The sequence below is a fragment of the Myiozetetes cayanensis genome, unplaced genomic scaffold, assembly GCF_022539395.1.
Source record: "Myiozetetes cayanensis isolate MyiCay16 unplaced genomic scaffold, myiCay2020 scf20-37, whole genome shotgun sequence".
In the NCBI taxonomy this organism is placed as follows: Eukaryota; Metazoa; Chordata; class Aves; order Passeriformes; family Tyrannidae; genus Myiozetetes; species Myiozetetes cayanensis.
The window spans coordinates 3,460,863-3,469,957 of NW_026087412.1; positions in this window are offsets into that span (position 1 = coordinate 3,460,863).

Sequence of the window (9,095 nt, forward strand, 5' to 3'; positions counted from 1 at the left end):
CTCAATTGAAGGGCATCACATCTTTTCTATGTTAAAGAGTAGGCATTTGTAGTCACACACGTGCAGTCCTGGATATTTAAAGGTGTTTTTTTTTGATGGAGGGATCCACAAGGACTCTTTTTTTTTTTTTTTTTTTTTTAAATTTTTGAATAACAAATTAAGGTCATTAACACCTCAACCATGGTATGTTCTTGCTGATGCTGTTTCCAGTGGTCTGGTGGAAGAAGTTCTCAGCTCTTTTGGAAATCCTTGTCTTAGGGTAGATGGTGCCTACAGTGAATAAGTTGAGGCTCAGATCTGGTTTATATGCAGTCTGTCTTGCAGTGTAGATGGGAATGTAGTGTTCCAGTTCTGTCCTTATATCCCATGCCTTGAGCTCATGCTAATTTTAGAGATGCTATGAAGTATTTTCACAGTGTGATTTCAGTCAGCTTCTCTGCTCCACAGAACTTCCTCAGGCATCAGTAGTGGTCTGGATCACTTTCATATTGCCTTATTTACTGAGCACTTTTGAAAGCATCAGACAGCTGTACCAAAAGCCAAGTAATGAATTCCTGGAGCTACATTTCTGGGTGGCAGAATTTCCCTTGGTAGCAAAACAGGTCTGTCTTCTGCAAAGCAGCTACTGACCAGAGCTGTCTAAATTCACCTAAATCCCGAATGTGCTGAGCAGTGCTTTCCTGGGGAGGCCCAGAGTTGTCCAAAGATGATGCCCCCATCTTCTTGTCAGCATTTCCTGCACAAGATGCCATCTCCCAAACAATGTTCTGCCCTCAGTGTTCATAGGAGCCCTGGTCTGATGGGCTAGAATTGAGAGTAAAGTGCATCTCCCAGCTTTGCAGGACTTTCCCTCCTTATTTTCTTGTCAGCCAAGTGCGAGCCTGCCTGAAATTCTGTCCTGCAGGTATAAATCTTGAGCCAGGCTGTGATAACCCTTGTGCTTGGAGAGGTTACAGTGTAAGGAGCAGGTAAGTGTCAGGCTCCTGCTGGCACAGGTCTGTGCCTCGCTGGAACCGAGCCCTGCTGGGGTTCCCTCCCTTCCCCTCTCAGGACAGGGAGCCAGCACGGTCTCTGGCAGCAGGATGGTGAGGCTGGCTCGTGCTCCTCTGGGAATGCTGCAGCTGAGCTCTGAGCCCTCGTGAAGTGTTTGAGGCTCTGCCTCAGGTTCGGCTCCGTGCAGGTGAGTGCCAGGAGCTGGTGCCCTGTTCTTGGCGTCCTGCTGCCGTTTTCCCTCCCATTCTCCGTGATGAGGTCATTCTTTCTACCTCTTGTCATATTACTTGCCTGTTTGAGTCCCTCTCTCCTTCTCCAATAGCTTTCTTCTCTCCTTCTGCCCTCACTTCAGCACATCTGATGGACTTTTTGGCAGGAACACGAGCTGCTGCTCTGTCTGCTTCAGCTCTGTCTGGTTTTTGTCCAGGTTTCTTTCCTAGGATAGCTGTTGAGGCTTAGGGAGAGTGTTTGCAAAGCTGCTTTCTCCTCCTTGTGCCTCTGGCTGCAGGGCAGGGCAGAAGGAAGGCTGAGGGTATGGAGCCAGCTCTCTGATGCCTGAGGGAACCTGTGTAGTCCTGTGAAGGAATCCCTGCAGTTTGGTACGTGCTACAGGAGCGAGGCCATTCCCACCCTCAGCAGGGATTTCCCCTCCACAAACAGGCTGTGGCATCAGCGAGAGCTTGGTAGTGCTGCCAACTCACCTGTTCCTGTCCCACTGGAAAACCTGGATGGGGGACAGAGGTGTTCAGAAACCAAGCTGTTGCTTGATAGTGCTGTTAACCCTTAGGTCTTGGGATTGCAGTCAGCTGATGGAGCAGGCTGTTCCTTTGGCTTGGCACATCCATATCCACCTGCCTCGTGTCTTGCTGGATGTGGGGGCAGCAATCAGGCATGTTTTGTAATGCTGTTATTCTGTTGCCTGGGATATGTTGTTTAGGCATCTGTAGTTGTGCAACTGGGTCAGAAGTCCTGGTGATGCTACCAGTTACAACCAGGGCTAGGAAAGGTCACCCACAGGTGATTAAAGGTAGCATCCCAAATTGTGATAAAGACATAAAAATTCCTCCGGGCCAGCGCTCGATATCTCTACTACAAATCCTCTTATGGTGAGTGAGAATTTCCGCTGCTTCTGCACTCCAGGCAGGATTCACCAGATGTTAATAATGTGCTTATTTTCTCTAAGTGCTATTTTGGCATCGGTGTTAATTACAATTTATATTCTGCAACATTTACACTGGGAAAAGAACCCACCCTAATAGTCCCCAATTGGCAGAGCTGGGCTATTAAACACAGCTCCATATGCTCTGAGCCGAGCAATGGATGGGACTCGGAGCCCACTCAGCGCTCAGGCTCCTGCAGGAAACTGGAGAGGAGAAGAGGGGAGCAGAGAGATGGGTGCTCTGCTCCTGGCTTTTATTTAATATGAAATTCCCCCTCCTCTTCTCTGCTCTCTGTCCCCATCTCTCCAGAAATCTCCCTCCTGCTGTCTGTGAGCATCTAATGAGGTGATCTCCGAGCCTGCTGATGCCGCTGTCCGTAGTGTAAAATAAATGAATTCAATTCCAGAAGGTGCCCTTCTCACAGGGAGTGCCTCTGCAGGATCCCAGTCCCTGCTGGCCTGTTCCTTGCTGCACTCCAAAGCAGACCTCCAATCTTTGGGAACTGCAGCAGAAATCTTTGCTTTGGCCACCAACAAGGTGTCCGCTTATCTGTGGGAGAAGGATATTCTGGGACAGCCGCTGTTAGTGCCTAAAATCCGCTGTTGTTTGCTGCTGTGCTGATGGCCAAAGTCTTGTTTGGCAAAGTGTCATTTGGTTCCTGCAGGCTGGGAGGCTCTGGAGTGACAGTGGTTTTGGTGTGGGGGGAATTCGGAGTGGCTAAGTCATCAGTATTCCCCTGGGTTTTTTAGGAGCAGTGTAGGTTGAAGGATTGCCTCCTCAGCCGTTTGCAAAGCTGATTTCATGGTCTCTTTGGGAAGTGACAGTGTATCCACTGCTCCAGTCTGGGGAAGGAGCTGGGTGGTGACAGCCTTTCCTCCCTCTGGAGAGCTCGGCCTGCAGTCGCTTGTCTGTCAGGGAGGTGTTGGCAGGAGGAGAAGGGATTGGAGTGAGAGGAGGTAGCACAGGATGGAGTCACGGACCTCGCGCTGGAAACCAGACACACATCGGGAGGCTTGGCCTCAGTTTCCTCACCTGGGGAAGGGAGGAGGCTCATCTGCCTGGCAGGGAGCCCCCAGGGGTGCCGAATGCTCTCCCCTCCCCACGAGGTGTTGCTCCCTGGGGAGCTCAGGGCAAGGCTGGGGCTGCCTCCTCCTCTGCCAGGTGTGTGAGACCCTGGGGAGCAGAGCAGGACTGTGCCCTCACCTTGGTCTTCAGAGGTGTGAGAGTCCTGTGAGGGACTGGACACGTGAGAGGTGCTGGGTGCCTTCTCCCAGCAGTGTTTTTGTAGGATGGGGCCACAGGAACGTGAGACTGTTCCACTGGTGGAATGCAGAAGGGTTGTTTCACCTGCTGAAGGGAGATGCGGTTCCCTCTCGGCCGCTCCCAGCAGAGTGTCCAGCCAAAGCTCCACAGGGAGAGCAGTGCAGGAGCTGTGCTGGCCGTTCCTTCCACTGCAGCTCTCCTGCCTGTGTGATGAGATGTGCAGGCAGCCGGGGTACTCCAGCAGGAGAATCATTTCCATAGAAACCAATTGGGATCTTGTACGGGGAATAATGATTAATAGTGAAGGGATGTTGCCTCAGGCCCTTTTCATTTTTTAGGGGGCAGTGAGGGACAAACTGGGGGCACAGGTAGAGGGACAGGCAGACTCGAAAACTAATGGAAACCATCCCTTCCATTAATTTGCAGGGCAGCTTCCCCTCTTTTCCTCCTACCCAGCCCCCAGTGCTGCTTCCCAGCTTTCGTCAAATTTTCAAAATGGCTAACCTGGTTAGAAATAATCATAATAATAAAAAAGGATGGATGAGGTCTGACTACTAACATTGTTGCTGTTAGCAGCAGGATTTCAGCCATAAAACATGAAGCAAGGGAGGCATTGACCTTTCCGCTGTTTGAAATGAATGGAGACATCAATATCTATTGTTTTGTGGCATTGACCTCTGACGCTCTCGGTTCGCCCTCCCCTTTCTTTTTTTTTTAATTTCCCCCTGACACTCGAGGAAAGGGGTCAGTTTGTACCATCTATTGATCCCGATCTTACTTGGTGATAGGGAAATAATTAGAATTTTAAAGATCTCTGCTGCACGCTGGCGAAATACATACAGAGAGGCACAGGCTAAGCCCCTGCTTGCTGCGTTGCATTCTCCCCCCTTCTTGCAGAGATCCAAAGCTCTGAGATCTGAAGGAAGACAGATCAATATAGGTTTAATCATGATGGGGGTTTTATTTCAGTTTTTTAAATGGTAAAGTGTAACGTTTTATGTTAATGTTGTCGGAGTCTGGCTGCCTGGTGCCTTGTTTTATTTATTCTTTTAAGTAGCCCCTTCTTTTGTGAACTTCATCTATGTACAGAGAATGTGAAATCAGGCATTGCTAATTAGCTGTATGACAATTAAGTAATGTAGCACAAAACCATTAGGACACTGGATTTGTTTTTGAAGTTTGTCCTTTGAAGTGGAAGCTGCAACTCCCTGCCCAAGGCTGCTGGGGAAAATGTTTTTCTATCAAAACTTTCTTTGAAAATAAAATGTCAGTGTAAGAGTCCCTATTTCTGTCATCTCTCCCTCTAAACAGCGGGTGAAAATTGTTTCTCCTTGTAAAAACTGCTGGCACTGATAGAAGAGGGGAATTCAGGAAAGCATTAAATGGGCAGTTGGTCTCCAAACACCCTCAGATCTGGTGGAGATGTTACCAAAAATGCTTGTTTGGAAGGGAAGGGTGGTGCACTAGGAGAGAAGACCCAGCTCACGACCCTGGAGATGGCAAAGGGAGGTGGCCCTAAAACTGTGGGTTCAGCTCTGACACCCCAAGTGCCAGGAGGGTGACAGCCTGGTCACGGACACCGACAGGCTCCTGGGTTCGGGCTCCTCCACCCGCGCGCTCGTCTGACACTTGTGTTTGCATCTGGCCCTTTGTCCTCGTAGTGAGTCGAATTCTGGATGTGCAACTTTCATGTACGCTGGTGGCATGTAAAACTTCAAATAAAGAGTGAAACATTTGGAACCAGGTCTGTCTCCTTGCCTCCTGCTTCCTATTTCCCTCTAAATCCAGGGCCCACGCTTTGACACTGCGTTTTGAGGTGAGGAGTGTGTGGGCAGGGACGTGCCTGGGTGCAGTCCTGGCCTGGCCTGGGAGCTGTGGAATGTCACTGGCAGTGCTGCTGAAGGGGTTACAGCCCCACTCCTGCAGGCTTGAGGTTTTGAGATGCTGCTCCATGCACCGTGGTGCCTGTGGCTGAGGGCTCTGCTAAAGAAGGAGCTGCTTTGTGTTTAGAAGATGCTTCTCCTCCATGGATCTTGGAGCACTCAACTACTGAGCCGTGCTGCTGTGGGACAGAACACTCAAGGTCAGATTGGGTGGGGCTTGGAGTAACCTGGTCTAGAGGAAGGTGTCCCTTGGTCAAGAAAATGTGCACCCTATTGAGCTGTCTCTTGTGTTGCTGTTTCTAGGGATAGTACACGGAAACCAGGCTTCAGCACCTACTTTGGATTGAGAAAATTACAAAATAAACACACAGGAGGAGCAGCTTTGTGGAAAATGGTGCAGCTCAGGTACCCACGTGCCTGAGTCAGCTCACCCCAGGTAGGTGAAGTAGAGGAATGGGAGTGTGATCAACTTTTAGAAGGTGAGTGAGTCTGTGAAGGATGTGTGTTGGGACTGTAGGAGTCTGTGTGCTGGGATCTCTGCCTGCAGTGATCCAAGGTTTTATTCCAGGGTGGATTCCAGGCCCCCTCCTCTGTTGTTTTTCGATTCTGGCAGGTCTGCTCACCCAGGCACGGAGCAGAGACCCTCCCTCCATCCCTCCTGCGCTTGCATTTAACTTATGGATTTTATTGTTCCAATACCTTTTATCTAAATGTGTTTTTGGGGGAGGGAGGAAGGAGATAAGGAGGGAGGAGGCTGAGGAAAGAATGTGCTTTTGGACTCTGCTAAGCCTCCATCTTATCGCTGGGCCTTGCCGTGGGGTTTTGGCATTCGGGATCCCAGGGGAGGACCCGGGCGGGAAGTGGCTGAAAGGGCCGTGGTTGATGTGAAACAGTGGTGGGAGGAAACCCGAGGAAGGCCCGTGCAGAGCATCCCCCTGCCCGTTTGGTACTGATCTTGTGTCCTCTGCCAGCTTATCTGTTGGCGAGGAGGGACCTGACTTGGCTTCAAGTGGGAAGAGCTGGAGCAGAGGTGTGGAGAGGCTGAGGGAGAAGAGCTCAGCTTGGCACGGGGAGAGATGGGTGTCTCAGCGTGTTTCTGGTTTTACTCTCACCTCTACAGCCAGGATTTGGGCACATGGAGTATTGAGGTCAGCGAGGTGGGCAAGAGTCCCTGGTTCTTCCACCTTGTGGGACCTTGTCTGGGAGGTGTCCAGGCCTGGGATGGCAGGAGGAGATGTCCCCTGGGTCTGTGCTCTGGGTAACTCCTCACCCCCTGGGTCAATTTGGGAGCAGCTCGTGCATCGCTGGCTCTGAGGTGGAGGCAGGAGAGAAGGGAATATGGGGAAGAGCAGCCAAATTGCTTCAACTCCCAGAGGCTTCCTTTGTGGGCACAGGACGCAGCTGACAGTTTGCAAGGTGCTAATTTTGGGCTTGGTACTTCCCAGCCCCAGAAGTGGCCTCTCCCCAGGGCCGGCAGGTGAGGGTGAATGCACGAGGGGAACCTGCATGTGAGAGGGGTTCTGACCATGGGGAAGGTGGAAAGACTTGGGAAGGACCAGAAGGAGAATGGAAATGATGGTGTCAGGGCATTTTGTAAGCCATAGCCTCTGTTCAGTCCCTATGATCCAGCCCTTTCTTTTTTTACTTTCTGGTTGGTGTCAGAGTGGACTCCAGAGTCCCATTCGTGTTTCACTGCGCTTGAATTTGGTTTTGGTGTGGTGGTGAAGGTTTGCATGGAGAGAGAGAGCCACAGTGAGTGGAGAAGAGGAGAAAAAGGATGAGCTTTCTCTCTCCTAGGAAGTACAAATGGATGGAGCAGTATTTCTGAACAAACAAGTCTCTCATCCCTGTCTCCTGGAAGCTGCATTATCAGAGCACCATCACTGTCCTCTCTTCTCCTTCCTCCCCCCACCCAATGAACAGGAATTAAAAATACAACTAATAAAACCCTTTTACTTTCTCCAGCAGGAGGAAAAAAAAAAAGAAAGCAAAGCAGCCTTGAAAATGCTAAAGGACATAAAGGGCATTCATGAAAGGGTTGGATGGTGGTTATTGCAGCAGGGGGAAAAACATTATTTCACTGTGCAGATAAAAGGAAGTGGAAAAGCAGCATATTTATAGCTGGGGAGCCTGGATTCCTTGTTAAGCTGCTATTATCAAATTAATGTCAAAATGCATCAAACAGGCACGAGTGTTCTGGGCCCCTTATGCAAAGTGCTTGCAAATTGGTTACAAATACATTTGTTTACAGGGGACGAGGCAGGAGCGAGCTAATTAGTCATTGTAGCAGGGCTGTTTTGTGTCCTTTCTTTTTTTTTTTTTTTTAATTTTTTTAAACATTTTTTTGGCAATTACACAAACAAGCTGTTTTGAAGTAGAAATGCCCGCCGCATTACAGCCTCTTTAAAAGGGAATCAGACAGGGATTGTGGGATGCAGAGGGCTGGACGTGGGTGAGCATTGCTGCCTCTCCTCCCTGGACCCTGCAGCCCGTGCTGGGCACTCGGCTCCGGGATGTGGTGTGGAAACCCCCAGGAGAGCATCGGCAGGATGAGGTGTGGGTGCAAAGGGAACAGCTTGTGGGTTTGGGTCATTCGAGGGGGTCGATAACCCCTCCTACAGGGCACAGTGCCAGGATGGGGGTGGCTGTAGCTGCTCCAGCTCGCTGAGCACTTTGGATGCCGTGGGGCTGCAGCCGCATCCCGTGCTGGGGGTTGGCCGTTGGGATATGGGACCTGTGGAGGTTTCAGTCGCCCACCACTACTGTGGGAATTCCCTTTGGGCCTGGGATATCTTGAGGTGCTTTGGCTGTAAGCAGCAGCTGCCAGCTCAGGGTATGAAGCACTTTGTGCCCAGCTACTGGGCGCCAACATTGTTTTGGGGGATGCCTGGGCATACAGAGCATCCCATGGTTGGGTGACAACATCCACTCTGCATGAAGAAAGGAGTCTGGTGTTCCCCCAGGTGAACGTGTCTTCGGGGCTTCTTTAACCAAACCACAGGCTGCCTCCCAAATCTGTTAATGAGGAAGGGAAGCAGGAAATCTTATCTGATCCTCAGTGTGGGAATGGTTGGGGAATTTGGTTGGGGGGCAGATGGAAACTTCCCGCTGCCCTGCATCTTTAATGCATCCCGTTCTGAGATTAAATCACACCTCTGCCACTCGGGGAAGCTGCTAATTGAGTCTGCTCTGATGGGAGAGAGGGATGAAGCCAAGAGGCATTTACTACCATTAGTATTATTTTTAATTTACTAAGAAAGAGAAAGGAGAGAGGAAGGAACACTTTGTTGCCCCTCTCGTGCTGGAGGCCCCGACGTTTCTTGGCAGAAGGTGCAAACAGCCCCGTGGCTGCTTCTCCATTTGGATTTGTTTGTGGTAAATCTGCCCTTCAGGCTGGAATAACCCTTCTGAGCAGGTCCTGCGCTACCAGGGGTGCTGGGAACAGTGGGTTTAATGCCATCATAAAACCCTGCTGTGGTTTCCATTCCCTCGGTGTGGGGGGGGGGCAGTGACCGTGCAGGATGGTCGTGCTCAGCACGGCTTTCGTGCCAGCAAAGCCTGGGGTGCATCAGGTCCTGCCGTGGATGGAGCTGGGTGGCTTCCTGAGGTCCCTCTGGGACCAGAGCTTTCCTCTCAGAAGCCCATGGCTTGGTGCAGTGAAGGGACATGAGCCTGGCTGAGCTCCCCAAGCCCAGTTCATGAGGGTAGTTGATGATGATGAGATATTTTGTGTCTCCAGCCTCCTGGCTCCTCTCTGGTTTGCAGATGTTGGGTGCAGCACATCACTAAGCTCATC